General features: G+C 36.9%; 1 long non-coding RNA gene across 1 annotated transcript; it reads right to left on the minus strand.

Annotated features, from left to right (window-relative positions):
- Positions 1–423: 423 nt before the first annotated feature.
- On the minus strand, positions 424–24,460 carry LOC308058985. Its single transcript, XR_013926079.1, has 2 exons — positions 1,789–24,460; positions 424–1,722 (listed from the first exon to the last, which is right to left on the minus strand). It is a non-coding gene; the product is annotated as an uncharacterized lncRNA (long non-coding RNA).
- Between the last annotated feature and the right edge of the window lie 2,051 nt (positions 24,461–26,511).

Below are 26,511 nucleotides of genomic sequence, written 5' to 3' on the forward strand. Positions count from 1 at the left end.
TTTCTTGTAGTAATTAAGAGTACTATTATTAATGAGGCTTTCTGTATTTGTTTAGACTATGATTGTTCGTACTATTATTGCTTGTTTTATACTGATTAGATTGTTCAGTTTTTATGAACAAAAATTACTGTCTATATGTATATGTATTAAAATATTTATGATGCATATCCTTTTGCTCATCCTAAGATTTTGGTCTTAGGGATGCTTTTCTATACTTTTGATCATACTTGTTTAGGGATGCTTTTCTATACTTTTGATCATACTTGTTTCCATTCTCTGAACCTTGTCCATTTTTATTTATTCTTACTGAGGACAATGAAACAGAATTTTACATAGTACTCAAAATATAGGAGAATATTGGATCTGTATAATGGAAAAAAAGATGACAATTTCTACTCTGTGGTTTGTTGGTTTTGTTTGGGGTTTTTTTGGTTGTTTGTTTGTTTTTTTTTTTACTAACTCCTCATATCCTGATTTGCTTTTACGACCACTAGTTAATATCAAGCTAATGTTTTTTATGATACCTGTTTTTGTAACCCCACATCATGCTTCTTAGGGATTGATTGTCAGCTCTGAGCTGATAATTTTTTTAATGAGAAGTTAGAATGGTTTATTAAATTTCATACTAGAATTGTAAAGACAATTATTATTGCCTTTTACCTTTATTCACATTGAACTTCATCTGCCATTTTAGTACCTAGTTTCTGTAAGATCCTTCTGCGATTACTCACAATCAGCCTTTATCCTTACTATCTGGAATAAACTCCCGTCACCACCAAAATTTGCATTTTTCTTCTTGCCCATTTGCTAAACTGTATAGGAATATTTTCAAAGGTCATGTTAGAGTAACTCATGAGCACCACCTCAGTGTAGGCCACCAGTATTTGACCTCTCTTTGCTATGAGAGCTTTTCCTACATTTATTTCCTATCTTTCTGTAAATAATTTAACCTTGCAAAGCTCTTTTATGCCATTGCTGCTCAGTTTCTTTAAAAGCATCTGGCAATAAACTTTTTAAAGCCTTTGGAAACCTAGGAAGACTTTATCCATTAGATTATCTTTATCTTAAATAATCTTTGAGGAAACAATTTGATTTTCATTAATGTTCACCAAAAGCCATAAGGTACTCATTAAATTTTCTGAGAATAGAAAAGCGGAAGTTATCATCAATCATAGAATGGTTTGGGTCAAAAAGGACTTTGAAGATCATCTAGTTTCAACCCCACGCTATGGGCAGGGAGACCTTCCACTAGACCAGATTGCTCAAAGCCCCATCCAGCCTGGCCTTGAACACTTCCAGGGATGGGGCATCCACAGCTTCTCTAAGCAACCTGTTCTGGTGTCTCACCACCTCCACAATAAAGAATTTCTTCCTAATATCTAATCTAAATCTATATTCGTTCAGTTTAAAACCATTACCCCTTGTCCTTTCACTACATGCACTTGTAGAAAGTACCTCTACAGCTTTCTAACAGGCCCCCTTTAGGTACTGGAAGGCCACTCTAAGTTGTCCCCAGAACCTTCTCTTCTCCTGGCTGAGCAACCCCAACTCTCTCAACAGCCTGCCTTCATAGAAGAGATGCTCCAGCCCTCCAATCAACCTTGTGGTCCCCCTCTGGACTCACTCCAACAGGTCTGTTTCCTTTTTATGTTGGGGGCTCCAGAGCTGAAAGCAGTACTCCAGGTGTTGTCTCATGAGAGCGGAGTAGAGGGGGAGAATCACCTCCTTTGACCTGCTGGCCATGTTTCTTTTGATGCAGCTGAGGATTCAGTTGGCTCTCTGGGCTACAAGTGCACATAGTCAGGCCATGCTGAGGTTTTTGTCCACCAGCACCTCCAGGTCCTTCACCTCAGGGCTGCTCTTGATCCATTCTCTGCCCAGCCTATATTGATACTGGGGGTTTCCCAGTACGGGGCCTTGCACTTGGCCTTGTTGAACTTCACAAGGTTCACACAGGTCCACCTCTCAATCCTGTCAAGGTCCCTCTGGATGGCATCCTTTCCCTCCAGCATGTTGACTGTACTACACAGCTTGATATCATCAGCAGACTTGCTGAGGGTGCACTTGATCCCACTGTCCATGTCACTGACAAAGATATTAAACAACACTGGTCCCCGTATGGACCCCTGAAGAATGCCACTGATCGCCAGTATCCACTTGGGCATTGATCTGTTCACTATAACCCTTGAGTGTGAAATTCCAGTCAATTCCTTATCCACTGCCTCACCTATCAAATCCATGTCTCTCTATTTTAAGGATTAGGATGTTGTGTGGGACAGCTTTGCACAAATCCAAGTAGATGACGTCAGTCACTCTTCCCCTCATTCATCGATGCCGTAACCCTGACATAGAAGGCCACCAAATTTGTCAGGCACGATTTGCCCTTAGTGAAGCCATGTTGGCTGCCAGCAATTACCTCCTTATTTCCCAAGTTCCTTAACATAATTTCCAGGAGGATCTGATCCATGAACTTGGTGGGCACTGAGGTGAGACTGACGGACATGTAGTTTCTTAGGTCTTCCTTATTTCCCTTTTTTAAAATGGGGGTTACATTTCCCCTTTTCCAGCCCGTGAAAACTTCACGGGAGTGCCACAGCTTCTCAAATATGATGGATGGTGGTTTAGCCACTTCATCCACCAGTTCCCTCAGGACCCACGGATGCATTGCACCAGGTCCCATGGACTTATGCACCTTCAGGTTCCCCAGATAGTCTCAGACATCTCCTACCGTGGCAGTTCTTCATTCTCCAAGTCCCTGCCTTTACTTTCTGTGACTTTCACAGTGTGGCTGAAGCACTGGTTGGTGAAGACCAAGGCAAAAATGTTCTTGAGTACCTCAGCCTTCTCCATGTCTTGGGTAACCAGGTCTTCTGTTTTCTTCTAGAGAGGGCTCACATTTTCCCTTGTCTTCTTCTAATCACTGACATACCTATAGAAGCTTTTCGTGTTGCACTTGATGTCCCGGGCCAGGTTTAATTCTATCAGGACTTTATCTTTCTTAACCTGGTCCCTGGCTATTCAGACATTTCCTCTGTATTTTTTCCAGGCTACTTGTCCTTGCTTCCACTCCCCTGAAAGCTTTGGGTTTTTTATTTTATTTTGTTGAGGAGCTTCTTGGTCATCCATGCAGGCCTCCTGGCATTTTTGCCTGATTATCTCTTTGTTGGGATACATTGCTCTTGAGCTTTGTGGTCAATATACTTGAATATTAACCAACTTTTCTGGGCACCTGTTCCCTCCAGGGCTCTATCCCACAGTACTCTACCAATCAGACCCCTGAAGATGCCAAAGTTAGGTCTCCTGGAGTTCAGGGTAGTGATCGTGCCATGCACCCCCCTTGCTGGCCTAAGGATCTTGAACTCCACAATTTCATGGTCATTGCAGCTAAGGCTGTCCTTGAGCTTCATATTCCCCATCAGCCCCTCCTTGCTGGTGAGAACAAAGTCCAGCATGGCATCTCTAATTGGCTCCTCTGTCACTTGGAGAAGGAATTACCATCAACACATTCTAGGAACCTTCTGGATTGTGTATGCCCTGTTGTGTTTCCTCTTCAACAGTTATTGGGTTGATTGATGTCCCCCATGAGGACCAGGACCTGCAACCTCAGGCTGCTCCTGTCTGCCTGTAGAGGGCCTCATCTGCTCGCTCTTCCTGGTCATGTAACCTGTAGCAGACCCCCACTATAATGTCACCTGTCCCTGCCCTCCCTTTAATCCTGACCCATAAACTCTCAGTTGGCTGCTCATCCATCCCCAGGCAGAGCTCTATGTGCTCCAGCTGGTCATTGACATAGGGGGCAACACCCCTCCCTTGTTTCCACTGCCCGTCCTTCCTGAAGAGTTTGTATCCTTCCATCCCAACACTGCAGTACACAAAAGTCATATCATGTCTCTGTGATGCCAGTAAGATAGTAGCCCTGCAGGTGTTTGCACATTTCTAACTCCGCTTGTTTATTCCCCATGCTATGTAAGTTTGCATAGAGGCATTTAAGTTGAGCCCCCAATGAATCATACTGGCTGTAGTGCCTGGAATTCCTTTGTGCAGCTCTTCATACCTCTCCAGGCTCTCGGCGTCTCTTGCTGGCATCAAACTAATGCCAATACAGAAGTTCAGAATATCTGATTAGGAAGAATTAGATGACCTTAAAAATGGGATGAAATACAGGTGATAATCCATTTATGTATTAATAAAAATAATTTCTATTATAAACTGGGATTTTTCTACTTAAAACCATCCAAAGTAGAGGAAATGAACGTTCCAAGCAATTACAGGACTAGAGTTTCCAAGGGGGAAGGGGAAGAGGTTAGGGGTGGGACACATCTGAGGCTCTATGGAAAAAAGTATTTCTGTTACAGAAAAGGAACTAGTAATGACATTTTACAAGGCATTCGTAAAATCCTGTATAGAATCTTTGGCACAGTTGTGGACATCTTTTTTAAGGTCAGGTGTATAGAAAAGTTATTAAGATGACCAGAAGGATGGAAACTTGATTTTATGGAAGGAAATTCAATTAACATTCTGTTTGGTAAAGTGAAGCATGGGAGAGGATATGTATGTTTGCTTTCTAGAAACAAACACCAGAGAAAAGGGTGACTTAAGCTAAAAGAGAATGTTTGCACAAGAACAAACACGTGTAAACTCTCTGTGACTATTAGTTACAGGAATGTTTCTAAACATAAGATAAATGAATATTGAAAAGACTATAAATGGGATTATTTCATTCAGTCTTTCAGGATAGTAGGGTACAAGGAAAATGTTTCCAGTTGAAAGATATCTGTGACTTTTGAGTAAAGTAGCACTAGACTTGCCTGCTTCTTCCTCCTCTTTTTTTTTTATCCATTTTTTTTTTCTCATTAAGTTTTGCATATATTTGCTTAGGGGTATACTTTTGGTTCAGTGAAGCGCAATGATAAGGAAACCTGGGGTGGCCCATATTGTAGTTCAGCTTTAGAGTATGTTCTATAACTATAAAATCAGTTTACTGAGATGCCTTAAGGTGACAGGAAGGAATGAGGAAGAACCTCAACAGACCACCAACATGTGAAGGTAACTATCTAGCAGTGGAGAACCTTCTGTGTGATGTGTTTATTCATTCTCAATAATAAGATAAACAGAGTTTGAGTTAGGCTTTGGAAAACATAGAAAACTGAAATCCTAAAGTAATACGAAATAAAAATGTGTACATAATCAGGAGGAAAGCATATAAACGAATATAAACCATGACAAATAGCATTAGTACAGTTTATTTAAAATGAGGAAGTCAGAATATTGTTGATCAGAAACAAGCCTTTTAGATGCTGCAATGAATATAGACTCTACTTGCAGAGGAAATTTGACTTTGGGATAGTTGTATAATAGTTACCAGTTATGATATAATTACCATAACACTAAATTCTTGAACTTTTTCCAGATAGCAATTTACTTAAGCCTTTGCATGGAGTTTATTATATTTGTTCATTTATTTTTCTTTTTGCACATTGCTGAGGGTACAATTTACAAGTCACTCAGAGGAAGCATTTAATTAAAACTTGAGGTTTGTGTGGACAAAGATGCTAAGTGGAATTTAATAAAAAGTGGCATTTTGCCACTTGCAAAGGATAAAGAGGACACAAGGAAGGTTAGTCACATGAAGAAATAAGGAAAGAGCCTTTGATCTTGTAGCCTCTGCCATAAGCAGAGGAAAGAAAAACATGAACTGAAGAGTGACTTTTCCTCTCATTGCCCTTTGCATCATCTGTTTCTGTAAACTTTCATTTTTGACATGTTTTTGAAGAAGATTGATGATAAGGGTTTTCTAGAACTTTATGGTCAACAGCAGAAACCTAAACAAAAACCTGAATTTTTCCAGCTGCTTTCTGTGCTAGCTTGAAGGCTGTTAGTCATGCTCCGCCTTTCAATGAGACTAGTGGCAAAAGGAGCTTCATAGAGAACAGGAATGTAATGGTATAGTCTGACTACCTCTGTTCAACATGCTGTGCTGAGCACCCTTTTTCCATTTCAATGTATGTCCTCCATTTTTTTGTTAGAATGTTTACATTTTTAATATTAAAAAATCCTCATATCCGTGTTTCCACATTAATATTTTCAATTCAAGCTGTGTTGCATGTGGGTATCTAACAGATGTGTAATATTCCTAAGATTTTTTAAAATTATTGAAATATTAATAAATGCCACTGCACTTGAGAAAATATTTTATACAGAACGATGATTGCTAAAGCACTAAAGGTAGCAAGTAATTTCATAAAATTTAAAAGAGAAAAAGCTGAGGGACAACTATCGGTGATCCCTACCTTTTCTTAGCTGATGTTTACAATGAAGATTCCAGACACAACTAACTTTTATTAATCTTAGACAGGATTTGTAAAGAAGGGGAGAGGTGAATGCTCTTACCCATAAGAGGGGAAGAGAAGCATTGTCAGACATCCAATTAGAGGTGAATTCTTGTTATATTACTCTTATTAATACTTGTATTATGGTACCACCATAAAAAGAGGCCAGCTGTGTAAGAGATATATAGTACAAATAGAGGGGAAAATCAGTCCCAGGTTAGAACCTGTAAATAAGATACAATAAATGGCTTGTTCTGGAGGGTACCAGATAAAGGCAAAACATGCAAAGTTATGCATAGTCCAATTAAAGGGGTCATAATCTGAATTAGAAGTAATGAAATTTTAAACTAAGTATCAGGAAGGAAAATGTCCTAAATGTGAGGTATAGCAATATAATACACTTCTCAGTTAGAATGCATGCAAAGGTACCTGATATAGGAATGGAAATTGCTCTGTATAGTAGGAAACCTATGAACATGCTTTCTAGTAGAACCACTTTCAGTGAATGTGACCATTTCTCATGCAACAGTTTCACTGCAGTATGCAATGAGAAGAAACTGCATTGACTACACAGAGAAGTCAGAAGTCTTAGATACTCCACCCCTGCTCCAAATGAGTAGTCTGTATGCCTACAAGTTTCGTGCAGCTTCTGCAAGGTATCGCCATCATTCTTAAGGTTATCATCAAGAAGGCCACAATAAACACATTGTGTTTGGTAATTCCACCTCAGACCTTATTCTTCACATCTGTATTTAAATATTGGTTGCTTTTCCAATATGTGTGCTTTCTGGATGGTTCTAGAAATAGCTCCTTTGCAGCCAGAACAGGTCCTTTGCTGCTCTGGTAGTTATAGCATTTTACATCAGCTGAAAGAACTGAGCAACTTTTACAACATGGTTAAGTATCCAGTATGGATGAGTCTTGTCCCTTGCTTTCTCAGCCATAGAAAAGTCTTGTTCAGTAAAAATATACTTTTAATAAACTAATTGTGAAGTTATTCTAACATTTAAAAATGAGGTTTCCCTTAAAAACAAGGGAGGAAAACTGTGGTGTTGTACTCTCTGTATTTTGTTCTTATTATTTTATATATTAGTAGCTGAGCTTGATTGTGTGGCATTTTAATCTACATTCTAGCAGAAGGATTGTCTCTTTGTAGTTTGGATATCAGTGCCCAAATAAGACTGGAGTATTTTTCCTATAAAATGAATTGCATCAGGAAATTTCAGGAATATATGTAATCAATTTCATTTCCAGCTAGAAACCAACCTATTACAAAGTCCACAAATCTTCTCTAGCTTGGTGAAGATCTAAATATATTCACTAATTCTCATGTAGCTGATAGACAATATTTGAATACTGAGCATATAGTCAGTCTAATTCAGTCAACTCTTGCTTTCTTGCCACATAATTGACAGAGGGCTGTGAGGAGGAGAATTTTTATATGAAGATTGTTATAAATTAATGAACCCTGTGAGTCTGATGTGCTGAAGCTGAAAAAGGGTGTATTAGAATCTGAAGAGATAGGAAATAAAGTATGAGGTTTTGAAATTTTCTAAGCTGTCTCAGCAAAAGACAATAATGTGCCATCAAATAAATGTTTCTTTAGGCAAATGGTGAAAGGGGTTATCTCAAGCCTAAGCAGACAAAAATCTTAGTTTTCTCCAATACTTTTGTGGAGTATTTTGTGAGATAAAGACTGTGGTGTCCCCTTTCTAAATATTCAAGTTCCTATCATTGCTTCATTTAAAACTATTTTGATATACATAAAAGTCTTCTGTGACTCATTTCTTGCCCATATTGTTCCCTGAAAAGCTCTGATCTTTCAAAAGCAGATTGGCATATTCCATGCCTTTTCTTCATTGTGGTGATTTGAACTTGGCTGGATGCCAGGTGCCTGCCAAGCTGCTCTATCACTTCCTTCCTCAGCAGGAAAATGGGGAGAGAAGATAAGATGGAAAAAACCCTCGTGGGTCAAGATAAAGGCAGTTTAATAAAACAATAGAAAAAATTATGCATGAAGAAGCAAAGTAAAACAAAAGATGTTATTCTCTACTTCCCATCAGCAGGCCACATCCAGCCACTTCCTGGGAAGCAGGGCTTCACTACATGTAGTGGTTGCTCTGGAAGAGAAATGTCAAAAGTAACAAATGTTCACCCTTCCTTCTCCTTTCTCTTAGCTTTTATATCTGAGCAGATGTCATATGGTATGGAATGTACCTTTGGTCATTTTGGGTCCGCTGTCCTGGGTATGTCCCCTCCCAAGATCTTGCCCACCCCCACCTACTAGTGAAGGAGGGAATGTTGGGGAGACAGCCTTGATGCTGTGGGAGCACACCTCAGCAGTAGCCAAAACACTGGTGTATTATTGCCACCTTTCTAGCTACCAATACAAAGCACAGCACTATGAGGGCTGCTGTGGGAAAAATTAACTCCATCTCACCCAGATCCAGTACACTTGTCTGCCTTTTTGGAAAATGATAATAGAAATATCAAATTATATGTTTTATGTAGGGATTGAAATAGAACTGTAATCTGAATGTGTTATAATACTTTTAACAATTAATTTTAGGAAGATAGGCTGGAGGTCAAAGCCTGCTCTTATTGCAACTATGTCTGAATGAACAGTTTCTAACTTCCACCAGCCCTTACTTGCTATTCTACCAACAAAGACTACTGAGGAGATCAGCAATGTATTTAGGTAATTTTGCCTTCTAGACACAGAAAAAGCAATCATTTTACTATGATACTTGTGTGTGCCTATCCCCTTTCAATACTGCTTGTGTTTATTTGTAGAATAGGATGTTGTCTTCTACACCCAATGGAGTGTAGAAAACTCAGTTGGCAATCTTTTCCTCATCCCTGGAGCTCATGGCACACAGGAGGAGTAATAAGCAAACCCTGTTCCTACCAAAATTAATTTAAATGAAAAGTACTCAATAGCTTGTGGGATCATGACTTTTGTATGCATATACATTGTCAACGGCAGCTTGAATAGGACTGTAGCACATTTTCACATCTAAATTTTATCTCTTCCTCTCCCTTTTTGTGAATAATCTGCGTCACACAGAGGAAAAATATTGTTTCTTTGAGAGGTAGGAGGTTACATTTCATGCTGAGTTTACAACTAATAGGTGTAGTAAGCTATTGCCTTAGAGCATGATAGTGCTGATTAGAAATAACTTGCCTCTGAGAAGAGGAAGGACTCCCACATGCCACTGACTTTCAAACCCAGCAGGAACTGAGAGCCAGGAGCTATGGTTTCTTTCCTATTTACCTCTGTCTTTGTCATCATTTAATAACACTTTAATTCCACATAAAGAACACACCTAGGATTTCTGAGCTATTACCATAAGGATTTCAGAAAATCCTAGGAAGAATTTGTGGAAAAATTTGGAAACCTCAAAAAGAAGTGAATTATGAAAAGTTTCAGCTATTAAAAATAAAGTGAAAATGAAATACAATCAGGAATGATTTAGGATTCGAAAGGCAGGAGGAAGTGGCAATAGGATAAAGCTGCTCACTTTAATTTGTCACAAGGAAACGGTACATATGATAGGGGCAGTTATGCTTTTCCCACTCCCCATGTTTTGCATGTTGCCCTCCTCCATCAACACTAGTGTTCCTGTGGCTGTGCAGTGAGATGGGTAAAGGAACTAATGTAGCTAAAAATAATCTTATGCTATTGTGTTGGTTTAACAATAAAAATGTAACTTATGGAAATCTAATAAAGTACATTAAAAAAAAAATGTTTCTGCTCAGTAATGGGTAGACCTTTCTTGCAGCCCTTCAATCAGTGAGGAATGCAGCAGTTCCAGATTAATAGTAGAAATTTAATATAGTTGAGAGAAGAGAAACAAACATGATGAAAGGTTTGGATAATTGAACCTGGAAAGAATGGTTAAAACAGAGCTGGATTTGTTTGGCCTGAAGTAAAGAACGTTAAGGAGAGATGTAATAACTATCTACACAACTGTAAAGCGACATAATAAAGGTGAAGGAATCAATTATTTTCAATAGCTGACAAGTACAGAATGAGCAGTAATGGTTCTTAAGCAGCAGGAACAAAAAATAGTAATAGCATTTTATACCCTTTGATGTGTTCAAAACGCAGGGCAAACACTAATTTTCACAATATTTCTCTGCATGAAGTGAATATTATCCATGTCTTTTAAAGGTAAAGATGCTGAGGTAAAAATGTTTGCTGACTTTCCCTAGTTCAGTTAATGAAAAACCTAGACTTATTTCTGAAAAGATTTGTGTTTGTTTTCATGATTGATGCATCGGCAGTGCCCAAGACGGAATCCAAAAAGGAACTGACCATTCCTGAATGTTGAGTCAAACACATAGGCTCCATCCGTGAAGGAACCTATACTGAAAGGAAACAAGCACTTCACAATGGATTCCAAAGAAAAGAAAAGAAAAGAAAAGAAAAGAAAAGAAAAGAAAAGAAAAGAAAAGAAAAGAAAAGAAAAGAAAAGAAAAGAAAAGAAAAGAAAAGAAAAAAGAAAAAGCACACTTTCTAGAAATAGAGGCTGCCTAGAGTTGTAATCCATAGAAACAGTATTAAAACCAAGAAAGTTCTTGAATTTCAGCTCTCATAGTGACCCAGTAGCTGTACTAGGGCTGCTCAGAGATACTATTTTAGGTTGACAGCACTGTCTTTCCCTGAAGTTGAATTCTTTGGAATTTGAGCTTTAAGGACTTAAGTTCTTCCATTTGAATTTATTCTTCAAAGAATGCATAACTCTTCAGGAAAAAAAAAATATGTTTTTTTGTTACATTCAGAAAAAAACCTAAAATACTTAGTTACGTGCATATTATAGAGCATATATGCCTATATTTGAAGATATTTTCATATTTGGACTGAAATTTTGTCTCAAATTAGGTCAAAATTTTGCTATTGTGTTCAAAGTGCTAGAAATTAATTTTCATGCATTATATTACTGTCTTAATCTGTTTAAATAATGTCACTGCAGCCATTTTTTGGGGAATTTGTGTAGAGTCCAGAAACTATGTGTGTTAGATGCTTTACAGTCATGCAAGAAGGCGAGTTGCTACTTGGAAGCACTTTCAGATTAATTAGAAAATTTTCCTAAGTAAGGGAAAGGGGGGAAAAAAGCATTTTTTCTTTTCTCTCTCTCTTTTTTTAAATATTTGACTCTCGCTTATTTACTTTCACTTAGCTATCTTAGAATGATATAATATTGCAGGGTGTTTTTCTTCAGTTAACAAAATAACAATATATTCTGACCCCACTGCATTGCAGAGTTTCAGGAGTCTTAAAGTCCATTAAAGTAACTTTATCTTCAGCTGATTATCATTCTTCCTACATTATTATTTCCCCAACCTATGCTCCTTACCTCAGCGTGCTTCAATTTGAAGTTGCTCTCATTATATCTGCCAGTATGCCTTGTCAGGAACTGTTCTGTCAGGCCACCTGATTAGGATTTTTTATAGATTAGACCAAAAAGAGATTCCATTTTTAACCCACTTGATGAAGAAATTGAGGTTTTTCTCACATGTGCATCCCCTGGGTGGAGTGCCAATGCATTAAGCGAGAATTAGGATATTGTGAACAAAAGACTAGCCTAATTTGCCCTACTTTTATAATCTCTGTAAATTCTCTTAGTACTTTTCACCATAGTATCTATCCTTGTGCCAAAAAACTGCTTGAATTCTTGCAGCATACAACTCTTAAGTCCTTTAAGCAACAGCTTAAAGAAACCTGCAGAAAACTGCGTTTGGCCAGGTCATTAGTTCTAACTCCACTGAAAAAGCAAAGAGGGCGCAGCTTTTTTAATTCTTAATAAACAATTGGAAGTTGTTTACTAGGAGGAAAAAAGGTTTTTGCTACATAAATACATGTCTGATTTGAACTGTTTGAAAGATTTTATTTCTTGGAGGGTACTCAGAGGCTTAACATAGCCACATTCATATACCTGATATTCCTATATTATGACATAATTTATTTTGTTAACTACTTAACACTGAAGCATTGTTTCTGTAAGTTTAGCCAGGGTGGTTTGAGCACTGATCATAAATTCTGGAGAGCCTACTGTGGAATGACACTTTTTTAATGACGTGTAAAAAATATGGTAAATGGCTAAAATTCTGGCCAGTTAAATATTTACAAAGATACGCTCAGGAAATTTTCAGTTGTATGGCTTTAATTCCACAATATGGGAAATCACAACTAAAGACCATCTGCTGTAGCAGATAACAATGTACTTATGCTGTAAAATCTCATACAAAAAACAGGACTGCTACCCTGTAGAACACTAGAGGAAAGCAGATCTAGTGAATCTATCTGTAGCATTTACAAGCACTTGCCTGATGAAAGGAATTGAACTCATTTCTTTCTTTACAAGCCACAAAAGTTGGATCTTCTGATGTTAAATCACCAGACAACTCCATTGTCATGATGTGATCTAGCGAGCATGGTGTTTCAATTTAAGAAACCTGTTGTAAACATGGTAAGTAGACACTACTAATGATTACTAAAAATACACTTTCCTGAACCCCTGTTCTGCTCTCCTCTTCCCAGTTGTACGCTTGTTTATATGATGTTCATTAATCAATTCAAATTATTTGCAAGCTGCAATTCCGAGTTTCATTAATATTATCAAAAAATCCTTACTTACAGAAAGGACACCTCCTACTTACCCTGGCAAAGCATATCTTTATCTCTTGGACTGTGATAAACATCTGGAAGGGTTTGGCCACAGCAGTACTACCAGTAATTCTTTATCATTTTAAACCCTCATAGGTAATTATTTGTAAGGGTTGTCTTTTCAATTTTTTCCAGTGAAGTAGAATTATATGACTGCAGCAGTTTTGCTTCTGTGTTGTAGCAGATTCAGCTTCCAAATTCTTTATATCAGGAAAGTGGATAGCCTTCTGTCCTAGTAAAATACAACTATTTTTCAGAAAAATTAAGACTGGGAAGCTTTATCTTTATATATCTGCGCTAATAAGTGTGAAATTCCACATGTCCAAATATATCAACTGTGAAGTTTATTAACAGTATTTTAAGAATCAGTATTTATTTAGAAGGAGAAAAGTCAACTGAAATATAAAGGAACAACTTTGTGAGAAAAAAATAGAGCAGTATTTTCCTTGTCTTGGAAATTTCCCTTCATATTTTACTTACTTGGCTTTGTTTTGAAATTAGGTTCTGTGGTCCTAAAAGGTTAGGCAGTGCCATGGTTTAACCCCAGCTAGCAACTAAGCACCACACAGCTGCTCACTCGCTCCCACTTGGTGGGATGGGGGGGAGAATCAGAAGGATAAAAGTGAGCAAACTTTTTGGTTGAGGTAAAGACAGTTTAATAGGCAGGGCAAAGCCTGTATGCACAAGCAAAGAAAAACAAGGAATTAATTCACCACTTCCCATCAGCAGGCAAGTGTTCAGCCATCTCTAGGCAAGCTGGGCTCCATCACATGTAATGGTTACTTTAGAAGACCAACACCATCACTCCTAATGTCCTCCCCTTTCTTCTTCTTCCCCTAGTTTATATGCTGAGCACAATGTCATATGGTATGGAATATCCCTTTGGTCAGCTGGGCTCAGCCACCCCAGCTGTGTTGCCTCCCAAGTTCTTGTTATTCTTGTTCTTGTTGTTCTTGGTGTTCTAATTGCTGATGAGGTGGTGTGAGAAACAGAAAAGGCTTTGACTCCGTCAGCACTGCATAGCAGCAACTAAAAGGTCCCTCTGTCATCAATGCTGTTTTCAGCACAAATCCAAACCATAGTCACTATATGCTAGCTACTATGAAGAAAATTAACTCTATCCCAGCCAAAACAAACACACTTAGCAACAAATGGAATAAATCTAATATTGACAGGCTGCAACAGAACTGATGGCACCAACAGACCATTCTGTATTTCGTCACAGTTTAGTGGACTTTCTTTTTCCATTCCCCTTAGAAATGCCAAAAGCTATTGTACAGGAAAGTTTGGAAATCATATTGAGAAGTTCTTCACTAGCTTCTCTACCTCTTTGTTTAGATTTGTTAAATTGAACTGTGAAAAGTAAATGGCTTTCATAAATAAATAATTTTTCACAGGACTGAACTCACCAAAAGAGCATATATAAAGTGTTTAATCCCATCTGCCTTTTCACTGTTTTCTGTTGGTTATAATCAGCTATGGTGAGTCATTTATGATGAGTTAGACTATCTCAGTGCTTCAGGAATTCATTTTTTAATAATGCCAGTCTTGTGAAAAATGCAAATCTATTTATGCACTGCTGTGAAACTTGTGATGTCTACAATTCTGAGATGTAAAATTGTGAAATTCTCTTTAGACCCAGCATAATGTATAATACTGGGGTAAAGCACAAGACTTTCTCCTGAAGAAGTCTGATCAGCATGTATGCATTGAAATCCAATTTTGCAGAAAATCTTTGGTAAATTAAATTTCTGTCACATAATAAACCAAATGTTTACATAAGACACATCTATAGTGCTCTTAAATAAAATACATGGTTTTACAGGAAAAGGTCTATTTTGCTCTTCTTTTTTTTGCATACTCCAATTAGTGTGATGTTATTTGTTTTAGATTAACAGTAATGATATAAATGGCAGGAAAAGTACAACTAACAATGGGGAAAAATGAATTAGAGACTCACTGAAAAGAGTTGGCTGATTTGACTGTGAGGCTGCTCTCTCTCTATGAAAAATCATGGTGACAGGGGAAGAGAGGGTTTCTGGCAACTGGGAAATGTTTTCTAAACATCTTTTAAGACAACAACAAAGACCTGGAAATTGTACACAGGTCTGTATAACCTCAGTCCCTGGAAAGATCTTGGACAATTTCCTCTTGAAAACCACTTCCAAACATGTAAAATAAAGAAAGTAACCACTAACAGTTAATGTGTTTTTAATAAGGCACAACATGGTAACTAACCTGATTACTTTCAATAGTGCATTGAGTGGCAATGGGTAGAATGGAAGAGCAATGAATGAAATACACCTTGCAGTAGGATTTTTGATGTTTTCTCTTGCAGCATGCTTGTCTGAAAATAGAGGAATTATAGGCTTGACAACTGGGTGGGTAGGAATTTGGATGGACCACAAGGGTCTAAGGATAGTAATCAATGCCTTGATATCCATTTGGTGACTGGTAACAAGTAGACTATCTTTGTGTTGATGCTGTGTTGATATCATTCTATATCTTCACTAACAACCTTGATGACAGGTCAACATACATCTTCAGCAAATTTGTGGGTGATACTAAAATGGGAACAGTTAACACATCAAACTCTAGATCTTCAATCCAAAAGGATCTTGACAAACTTGCAGACAGAGCTAGAGAATTCTTCAGGGACAGACAAAGAGAACAGGGCTTGTTTAGTACATTGAGGGGAAGACTGATGTGCAATATAAATGGCAGCCCACATTTTCTTGACAGATAATTAAATATGTGATAGAGGTAAAGGGGACGATGGTATAACAAAAGGCAGCAGCTTGAAGATGCTGCATGAAGTTCAGACTGAACTTTAGAACAAACCTGTTCACTAAGAACATATTATGACACTAGAACTTTAGGTAACCCAAAAAGTTTGTTGAATCCACTTTCTTGGAATAGCTTTGCAAACCAGCTTAGAAATCAAATTTCTGAAAGAAATGAACAGCAACAAAAAGAACCAAAATTTTGGTATCATTGGTAGAGCAATATATTAGTAGAAGACTGATATGATACAACATAGAAAGCATAAGTAAAAAGAAGTGGAAATATGCAAGAAAAGAAAGGTATATCCTAAGAAATCCAGCTCGATGCAGTTAAATATATTTGGGGAAATGCAGAGAGAGTGATATCAAAATGATGAACAAAATGATCTCAGTGGTTGTGTGAACTAGAGTGGGCTTAGCATGTCACAGGCTGTGTAGGAGTTGAAAATACCCTACACATGCAGGACAAATAAAGAAAAGCAAACAGAAGGCAATGACAACCCTAGAGTTGTGACAGGGATTATGATGTTATCATCCTAGCTGATAAATGAAGAAATTAGAAGCTTCTGGAGAGAAAGAAATGGCAAGTTCACTTTTCAGATAATAAACCTTAGCATTTTCATGGGCTACAGCTGATTGAAAAAGACGGAAAAACAATCACAGACCTTTTAAAGAGGAAAAAGAACATTTTCATAGTTTATATTTTGAAGTTTCTATTCAGACTGAAAACAAAAGAGTATTCTTAGGGTTTCAGAGTTTGGCAAAAAAATTGCAAGTGTTTTGTTGTTTTGGTTTTTTTTTTTTTTTTTTTTTTTTTTTTTGTGTGAGTGTATGTACAGGAAAAAGCAAATTTATTAACTATGACATAACCTTTAATTCTTTGTCCTGACAGGAGTTCTGTGATACTGCCATGTATACAGATTAATTATAATCGCTCGACATTCTTCTTTACATTAACTTCAAAGACAGAAGAAATGGAAGTTAAGGATAGCTGCTTCACATTATATATTCTGACTGCATGGGTATACAGACTCTTCTAATCTGATTTAGTAGACAGCTAAAGGAATACCTCTTATTGTCATTGTGCAATTCTAATAAGAGTAGTTTTAACCAAAAAAACATACAATTTCTTTGTAGTTTAAAGCTTGTGTTCATTTCCTTATTAATATCTCTATTAATGTTTGTGCATCTTACCATATGCAATTTTAAATAAGTAAAGTTGTGTTGGAAAACAAGAACAGCATGGTTGATTATTTATTTTTGTTACTTTTTATTAATTTATTTCTTGTATAGGAAATCTAGCACTGATAACCTAGTCAGTTAATAATTGTAGTTCTCTACCTCAGAGATGGCAATCTCTATCGTGTTTGTGTCCAGCAGAAAATCTCTTAGACTCTGTACATTTAATTTCTATGTTTGCAAAACAGTTGTAGCAGTTTTATCCCTGTTTTATGATTATGGGTAATTTACAATGTAGGACATGAAAGTTGAACACTTTTAAGATGGAGCTTGATAAATTCATGGAAATATTACCCTACAATGTAATTTATGACACCAGCAGAAATAAACTGATACCCTATTGGGTCCTTAGTGGTCTTATGCTACTAACAATTTCAAGAAACTTACGTAGTTTTGATGAAGATGACAAAGCCTGCAAAGTCTGATATAAACTTTAGATGTGAAGATAGCACAAGAGAGGCAATGTGTTTACAAAAGCTGTTTCTGTTGTGCTTTGCCTTGATTACTGGAGGTGTGATTTCTGAGAGAGTCCTTCATTGGCATTCCAAGTAAAAAATATGAGCCTGATCAGACAGGGGTAAAGAACAGATAGAGATACACATCTGTTATGAAGGACCTTGGAGGTTTATTACAGTTTTGCAGATGCATAATGAACACAAAGTTACCTGAAAGTAGCAAAGTATTTGGTACTGTTTCAACAATCAGAGAAACAACTCTTTCTTTGTGGTGTTCCAGAGTGATGATATTTTGAATATTGCATTTCATGTCAGACACTACATTCCAAAAAAGATATTGACAAACTGAATGAAGTTCAGAGGACAGGAAAAAAAAAAAAAAAAAAAAAAAGAAAAAAGAAAAAAACAGATCAAGGAGATGGAGGGATTGATTTCTGAGGAAAGATAAAAAGAAGTAAGTATGTATAACTTGGCTCAGCAATGATAAAGGGCAGGGATAATTAACAGGCTACAAATAGCCAACGGATTTAAATATTAAGTCAGAGGGAAATAATTTAGTGCAGGATAAGATGATGTAGCTAGAATATTGGCATGAAATTAAGCAAAATAAACTGTAAACTGAATGCCAAAGCAACCATTGCAGAATAGATGTGTTGACCTTCTGACTAGACTGGAATTGCAATGCAATAACGGTTGTGACACTAATACGGTTGACCATTGACCAGTCATACTACAAATATCATAGAGTTAATGGAAAACATTGGGGCAGAAAGTAACATTCTTTTATTTTATAATCAAATAAGTTATCCTGGGTTGTGTTAGGAGGAGTGTTGCCAGCAGGTGGAGGGAAGCGACCCTTCCCCTCTAAGCTTTTTCATCTGTTAGTTCCTTTGTTTTCCTTAGTAAAAGAAAAACTTCTGCATAATGTTTTCCCTATGAAATTCTTTAATTTACCAACTTTAAATAGTAAGTTCTATCAAATTCCTAAGTGCTTCCTAATTTTTATTGATTAATTAGGACGTCCACTAGGTAGTGGAATTATTTTAATTTACATCATACTTACACAATCGCTTATGATATTACTTGAGCAATATTGCTCAAATAACTGAAGTTGTGTGTTGTGTGTTAAACCCAGCAGGCAGCTCAGCCTCGCACAGCCGCTTGCTCACTCCCCCACAGTAGGATGAGGGAGATAATTGGAAAGGTAAAAAGGAGAAAACTCATGGGCTGAAATAGACAGATTAATAAGTAAGGCAAAAGCTGTCTGCACAAGCCAAGCAAAATAAGGAATTCACTACTTCCCACAGACAGGCAGGTGTTAGGGCATTTCCAGGAAAGCAAGGCATGTAATCATGTGCAGTCTTTGCTTGGGAATACAAATGTTGTAACTCTAAATGTCCTCTTTTATTGCTGAGCATGATGCCATATGGTATGGAATATCCTTTTGGTCAGTTGGGGTCAGCTGCCCTGACTGTGTCCCTCTGCAACTTCTTGTGCACCCGCAGACAGCTGGCTGGTAGAACAGCATGAGAAATAGAAAAAAGCCTTGATGGTGTGTAAGCACTGTTCAGCAATATCTAAAACAGTGTGTTATCAATGCTGCTTTGATCACAGCTCCAAAACTGAGCATGATATGAGCCATTATTAAGAGAATTAACTCTATCCCAGACAAAGCCAGTATAGTTGCATCAACATTCTTGTCCCAGAGAGTCAGAAGAATGGACAAGTTCTTTATGCACTATCTTAGCATTATCAAGAATGTGGAAGTCTCGGCATTGATTTGTATTTCTGCCTAAAATAAGGACATCTCAGAGGAGTGTTTATCAGTCTGAATTGTTTGAATTGCCAGTTTGTTCTGGATTGGATAGATAGATGAGGATCTAAGCTGTTCTTGTTAATGGTTTTGGAGGCTAAAGAAAAAGCAAGAGTAAGCAGGGATGAACAAAGCTGCTCCTTAAGAGAATAAAAATTTCAGAATTAACACGTTTGCAAGTGAAAAGTATTTTTTTAAAAACCATTAAGATAACTGGAGCATGAATTAGAATCCAGAGTTATCCATGTTTCAGTAAGAACTCCAGTAATTAGGCTGAAGAATTGTACTTGCATAATTTCATTTTCTATATTAAGAAATCTATACTTTTACCATGAAACACTGAAAATAGGTGAATTTTAACTTATTTCAACTTTGTCCTTCCTGGTGGAACCCTAAATTCTTCACTCCTCCCTGAGAAATTTTTTTAGCTTTGTAGTTTCCATGTCTTTCTTTGAGTTGTCACTGATCTTCCTAGGCAGGAATAAAAACTGGACTGCTACAGCTGCTAGGCAGATGAGATACACCAGCTTTTCTATTGCAGAATAAGAGATGTGGAAAACAGGGCCAGGAGAAAGAAAGTGATTTGGAAGGAAAAGGAGACCTCACTAGTGGGCATCTTTTTTTCTCTTTTCTTTTAATCAGGAGAATGCTCAAGTCTGTGTCTCAAGTATTTTCTACAGCATAATAGAGGTACTTTCTTGCTTGGTGTTCTGGTCTTTGTGAATTTAATTCTCCAGCTTTTAACTCCTCCTAGATAATGACACTACTTAGCTGATTGAAAGTGTTTATTTCTTTTATATGATAGGGACATTAAAAGTTAGATTTCACATATATAGCAGTAGATGAATCTTTATATCACATTAACCTGGAAGCATTGACCTTACTTACAAAACATTAAGTAATAACATCAGAGCTTGTACTTGTTCTGACATCAGTGTTGCTTCCAACTGCAAAAAAAAGAACTAATTTTATGGCTGATTTCACTGTGTAGAAAATGGCTACGATGGACCTGTATGCTCTAAGGTATCATGAGGAAAGGCACAGAAGACAGTCACAAAGGGTAATAAGAATTTTAAAATATGAAAAGAGAGAATAGAAGCTAGGTGAATAGATTACTCAGATGTAGAATACAGGTAAATTGTGATAGGACCCTGAGGATACTATCAGGCCTTACTGGCCTTGCCCAGCCTCACCTGGCACCTCTCTGCACCCTTTCTAGGACTCAGGGCCCCATTTCAGCCTCCCATGGCCTTCAGTCCCTGTCCAGTGACCCTGTAGCAGGGCTGGTCTCCAAGTCCCCACCACCCTGACCAGCCACAGGACCCACTGAGCAAGCCCACCTGTGAGGCCATGTCCTGGCCCAGCCTCAGCCCCTCCCCATTGCCAGGGGCAGGAGGGACAGGCCCTGGCTGCCAAGCCTGAGGATTCCTGGAGCTCCCAGTCCCAGCCCCAGGGAACTGCTTGCTCACACTTCTCAATAATAAAGCCTATACTCAGAGAACAACTTGCAAGTGAGTAAGAAAGGATTCTTCTAAATCATCAGTCATTTGCCTCAGGGAAAAGGAAAATACTCTCAGCTGTTATTCAAAACCCCACAGACAGCTTTCTGGGTATTTTTAGATAAGTGACACATTGCATGCTATTTTTCTCACAGAAGCTACAGTTTTCTGTGCTTCTTTCAGAGCAGCATGGTATATTCTGTTAACGTGTTTATTATAATCGTGTAAGGACTTCTTGGAACTGCATCGTTTAAAAATAGTGATGTTTTCATTCATATACATAAGATAGATTGACATAGCAATAAGATACATATACTTAGCAATAAGATTATGCTAACGTTACATTTACAGTTGCAATGCCATTGTACAGACAGCCCTTGAAAAAGTTTGCATTGCACTGACAATTCAAATATATTTTGAAATTTGCTATCAAATATACAGAAACCTATCAGTGTTCTAATGTTTGAATTTAAAATGGCCCAGATTATTAAAAATAAGTAAATTGTGATTTAACATTCTATTAGTTCCACTTTTTTCCAGCTCTTTGAGAACTCTTCAATTTATTGCATTGAGTCAGTGTCCTTTGAAAGTGCCCTGATTATGTTGCCCTTGCAATTCCACAAGTCATATTTTAAAAAGGTCAAAATGTTTATAACAGAAAAAGTCATAGCTACTTATTGGTCTTGAAGTTGTTTCCTGTTCTGTTCCCCTGATGTTAATTTCAGTGCTTCATCTTGCTTATTCTCTTTTTCTTTTAAGCCTGAGGTATATACTTTTGATGTATATAATTCAAGACAAATAAAAATCAAACTGAAGAGAAATGAGCCCTTTGATCTTCTAAATACACTGCTAAATTAATCTTACATTTCCTTACCTCTATTTCTTGAAAAGGACACTGCTGCTTTTGAGCTACTGACGGAAGAGTTTACCCTTTTGATGCATACCTCATCACTCTTCTGAAATCATCTTCTTGTTCTTCTGTTTTTCACCAAAAAAAATCAAAGCTTGGCCTTCTAAGTGATGATCACCTTTCCAATGACCATAAAAGAATCTCAGGTTTTTCTTCTATAATTGTTTTAAGCTATTCTCTGTTTTATTACTGAACACTTCTTTTGATAGCTAAAGGGAGAAATTCTTAAGATGATGGGTAAGATAAAAATGCTTATTTTTTATCTTTTATAAGACCAGAGCATGGTCCCATGAACAGCTGATAAATGTTTCAGCCCAGTTTGTAGATATGGATGAGGCAGTGACAACAGCAAAACTATAGTGCCTTTTAGAGTGGTTTTGTGTCTAATGGCATTGAAACATACTACTTCAGTGAAAGATCCACATCTGGAAATCCTTGGTCCCGCTTCAGATGCTTGTTCTCCTCACTAGTGCCAAATGCTGAACTGGTTGATGTCTGGTCTTGCTCAAAAAGACATGACTGAGATCTTTCTGTGAAAGTGAGGATGCAGAGATAATTATAGACCATGTGAAAGTTTTGTGATTAAAGAGAGACAGGTTCATGAGAAAGCTGTATTGTTGAAAACTTTATATATCGGCATAATAAGAGAAAAGTTGCCTTTAGTGCAAACAAAGTACTGGTTTTATTAATTAGATGAAAATTAGAACTTTAATTTCTAATAATGAAATAGAAAACACTAAAGAATTGTCCCATGTTAATTTTGGTAACATTTGAGAAGTTGTTCATGAGATTTATCTATTTTTATAAATTATTAGTGAAGTTACTGTAATCCTAAGAACTTGATAAAACATTTATAAGGGTATTTTGTGTTATAGTCTTATAGTTTTAAAATTAGTGTAAATGTGAATAAATTGACATGTAGCTAATGTGATGGAACTCTTGAAATATATGGTGAATATAATAATATATAATATTATTATAGATTATCTATCTATCTATATAAAAATAGAATATCATAAATGAAGTTATAATTTGTCACAACTAATACTTTTTTTATCTAGCAATCATTTTGTTCTGTCAATGTCAGAATATATTCCAGTATAAAAGGAATAAAACTTTGACAGGAAAATGTTTGCTTTTAAAAGGTTTTCATTGTCATAATAAACAATGCTAACTCTTTCTTTTCGTTTCTGATCAAGTAAACCCCTATCTGTTACATGATATTTTTTCTGTCTATATGACAAGATACAAAGTGGTGTATTTTAAAAAAAGAAAAATTACCCTTCTCAGTCTTTTCTGTGTATGAAATCTCTCTGTCTTAGCTGTCTTAGCTGTGGTGGCTTGGTAACTTTTGACGTATTTCTAAAACCAGTATTTAGTCTGATGTCCTAAATATTGAGTGCTAGAGGTGACAATTAGAGCTGGAAATATATGATAGAGGAATGGACAGGCCCTGTGCTGGAAAATTGAGGGCAGATTTTTATTCTTTTTTTCTGTATTCTTTTCAGCATAGAAAGTTTTTTCATGATGGCTTTCTCTGTCACATGATGGATTAAAATAACAGGTAGTTCAAAAGGGAATGAACTCTGCACGGTCTATAAACAAAAGTGTATCAGCCAGCCGGGCATGAGAAGAAGTCAACCTCTTTTAAAAAGAACATTTGTAGGGTATTTCTAAGTAGCATCACGTTGCATCTTGTCCATCTTTTACAGGAGGTAAGCTCCTGTTATATCCCTCTAACAGTTGGCTGTTCAGGCAAAAAAACCCCTGATTTCACTACATTCTCTACAGCCTTTCTTTTTGTCTACTGTCCAAGTCGACAGCTGCAGCATTTTTGATAAAGGCCCACAAATGTATATATTACTGGTAATTCCTCTCCCAGTTATTTGGCCAAGCTTTGAATAGAAGCCAATCTGATAATTTTGCCTGTGAAAATTCAAGCAGAAGTGGAACATAGACTGCCTTGTGGACACCGACAAACCCTGAGCCTAAGCTCAGTCCGTTGTTGCTTAGCATTCCTTGGACTTGAAGAATTCTCAGTGCTATTAAAAGCAAAATTTTGGCTAGTAAACAAACTATTCATTTGGAGTTTAACAACTGATCTGATAAAAAACATGTTTGTATCTATACAATGCTACGTTGATGCCTGAACTAAGAAACCTGATAGTACAGTTAGGATAATTTTGTTTCATAGTCCAGCTTGACTAGAAACATGTTTGGCTGAATTCCTAAGTTGTGGTAGCATGCAGAAACCTAAAGGCTACGTTTGTCAGAACTCTTTAGATACTCATAGGTCTTAATGACCCTGACCAGCCTCACCTGGGGCTTCCGCCCACACCATCTGCCTTGGGTCCCAAGCAGCCTCAATTAAGATAAGGCCTGATTGTCCAGCCTCCTTGTCTAGGCTGTGGCTTAAGTGTACCTGGCCTGGTTTTGGCCTGGTCTCCTGGGTAGACCTTGGACCTCTACTGCAGGTAGCTTGGCTCCTGAATGCATCTCTTATACATGTTACATCTTGCCTCTAGTCTTGTTTTCTAATGCTCCTAACTGGATTCTCTGGATGGACCCTGTGCCTGGTTCATCTCCTTGCCTTGTATGGGACTGTGGCTGAACTCTGTTATCAGCACAGTGGCCAGTCCAATCCAGCTGGCAAGAGTACTGCCTTGCCAGTGTTGTGGACATTCTGTGTTGCTCTTCCTTGAGGAGTGGTCCTGCTGTTTGTGTTGCCCTATGCTGACACAATATGGTGATTGTAAACAGGGAGGAAAGGGGATACTAACAGGAGGAAAAAAAAAAAAAAAAAAAAAGGCGGTGGGAGGTGTGTGTGTCAGAGGAGAATACAAAAATCTTGAAGTGTAGAAGACTGGTGAACCTAACCTTGCCTAGAAAGTAAGAGACTGATGGATCAGCTAAGAGCAAAGATGTGTTGTAGTGTTCTCTGCTTTTCTAAGTGAAATTGTTCCAGTGTGTAAAAAATTAGAGTTCAAGATTCATCAGATCACATCAAATCTGTTATTGTAAAGTAAGGGCTTTCAAATGGGGTGTCTGCTGTTATCACTGTTCCTATGGTTTGTCCAACAGTCACTAACTATTTTCAGTTTGGAATTTCTCTTTTTCCTAGTGCAGATGTAATTTTATATGTATGAATGAACACTTTTTAGTGACTTAAGACTTAAAAGTGGAATCATCCAAAATGCATCTGAGTATTTTAACCACTAAAATATAGTTATTTAAACCTTGTTTTTTCTTCTTTTGAGCACAATTACTATTTATTTTTACAAAAGGACAATATTTTCCAAAAGAGAGCTTGAGAGATGATTTTTATGAAGGACTTCATAAGTGTGGTTATTAAATTATTCCTATGTTCCTAAGAGCATTTCTAAACAAGGAATTTTAAAGTTGGGCTTCTTATCTGCTTGCATATTCTTTGAGCACTGGCTGCTGTACTGTATAACAATCTTTTCCTGTTTTTACTTAAAACTCTAGTCTACTTCAGAATAGAACAATTTACACTGCAAAACAGAAGTAGCTAAAATGTTTTCTCTCCCATCAGTTTTTTTTAAGAAATGAGCATTTTTTCTGATTGAAAAGCCTAGTAACTTAAACTACATATTTGAAAAATGAAGTCACTAGAGAGTGTTATGGATTTGGAACAGTTGTACATTTAGCAAAAGTAGAAAAGAAAACAAGCGTTGACCTCCATTTGTTTCAACAAACATTGGCAAGATCCTACCTAAATATCCACAACCACAACATTGGGATTTTGCCAAGATTTCTCAGTATAAATTGTTGCTTTAATCTGGCAGGAGCTAGGAAAAACTTCCTAGACCTGAGTAGCTTCTAAGTTATTGTTCTGTTAGGGTCATAAATATATATTGTCCTGTGAAGGTACTGGAATATGTTTTGACAACAATTATATGTAATTTTCTTTGCATCATTTATACTGTTGCTATAAATGCTTGCTATTGATAAAACACTAATAGATATTATATCAATATAATAATATTCTCTTAACATTCTGAAACTGTTTTAAAAAAACAATATATATTTTGAAATGTATTGTATGTGTTCATTTTGATACAACTGTTCATAATTTACATTCCTGACAAACAAGTTTTGTTTTACCACAGGTAAAATTTGCATCTTAATTGCATCTGAATGGATATGATGCTCTGAAACATCCCTTACTCCAATTTTATTTTTATATTATAGTGCATTAAGAATTGATTTTACCACTTCAAAGATGTATATGCAGCTACATCAAACTTTATATAAACCAAGATTATTGTATGAAAGTATTTATCACTGCATTTCATAAGTGTTTTAATCATACATTTATAAACACCGTTCCCCGCCACCCCCCCCCCCCCCCCCCCCCCCGCCCCTTAAATTCTAGGGCCACCATGAAATAATAAAGTCACAGTTTTTACTAGCCCTTAAATAATTGTGTAATTTTGCCCCCTCCCCCCTCCCCCCCCCCCCCCCAAAAAAAAAAAAAAAAGAAATCTTACAGGAGTAAGCGATCAGTTGATGGGTGTTATGATGTTAAAGTGAAGATACTGCTGATTTTGAGACAATAAAAGCAATATAGTTCATCATGATAGCTAGGCAGCTTTACTTAGCACTTGGAAAGGACAGGTCTAATGCTTCTGCAGCCTTACTTTGAGCCTTCTGTGCATATGCATTAGAATACAATTTTTAGTTACATAAATACATATAAATTAATGGACCATTTCCTTGGTTTCTTTTTTTTTTTTTTTTTTTTTTTTTTTTTCTGTTAAGATTGTAACTTATATAATGTGTATTATTTTAA

Source organism: Falco punctatus (assembly GCF_963210335.1).
Source record: "Falco punctatus genome assembly, chromosome: 1".
NCBI lineage: Eukaryota > Metazoa > Chordata > Aves > Falconiformes > Falconidae > Falco > Falco punctatus.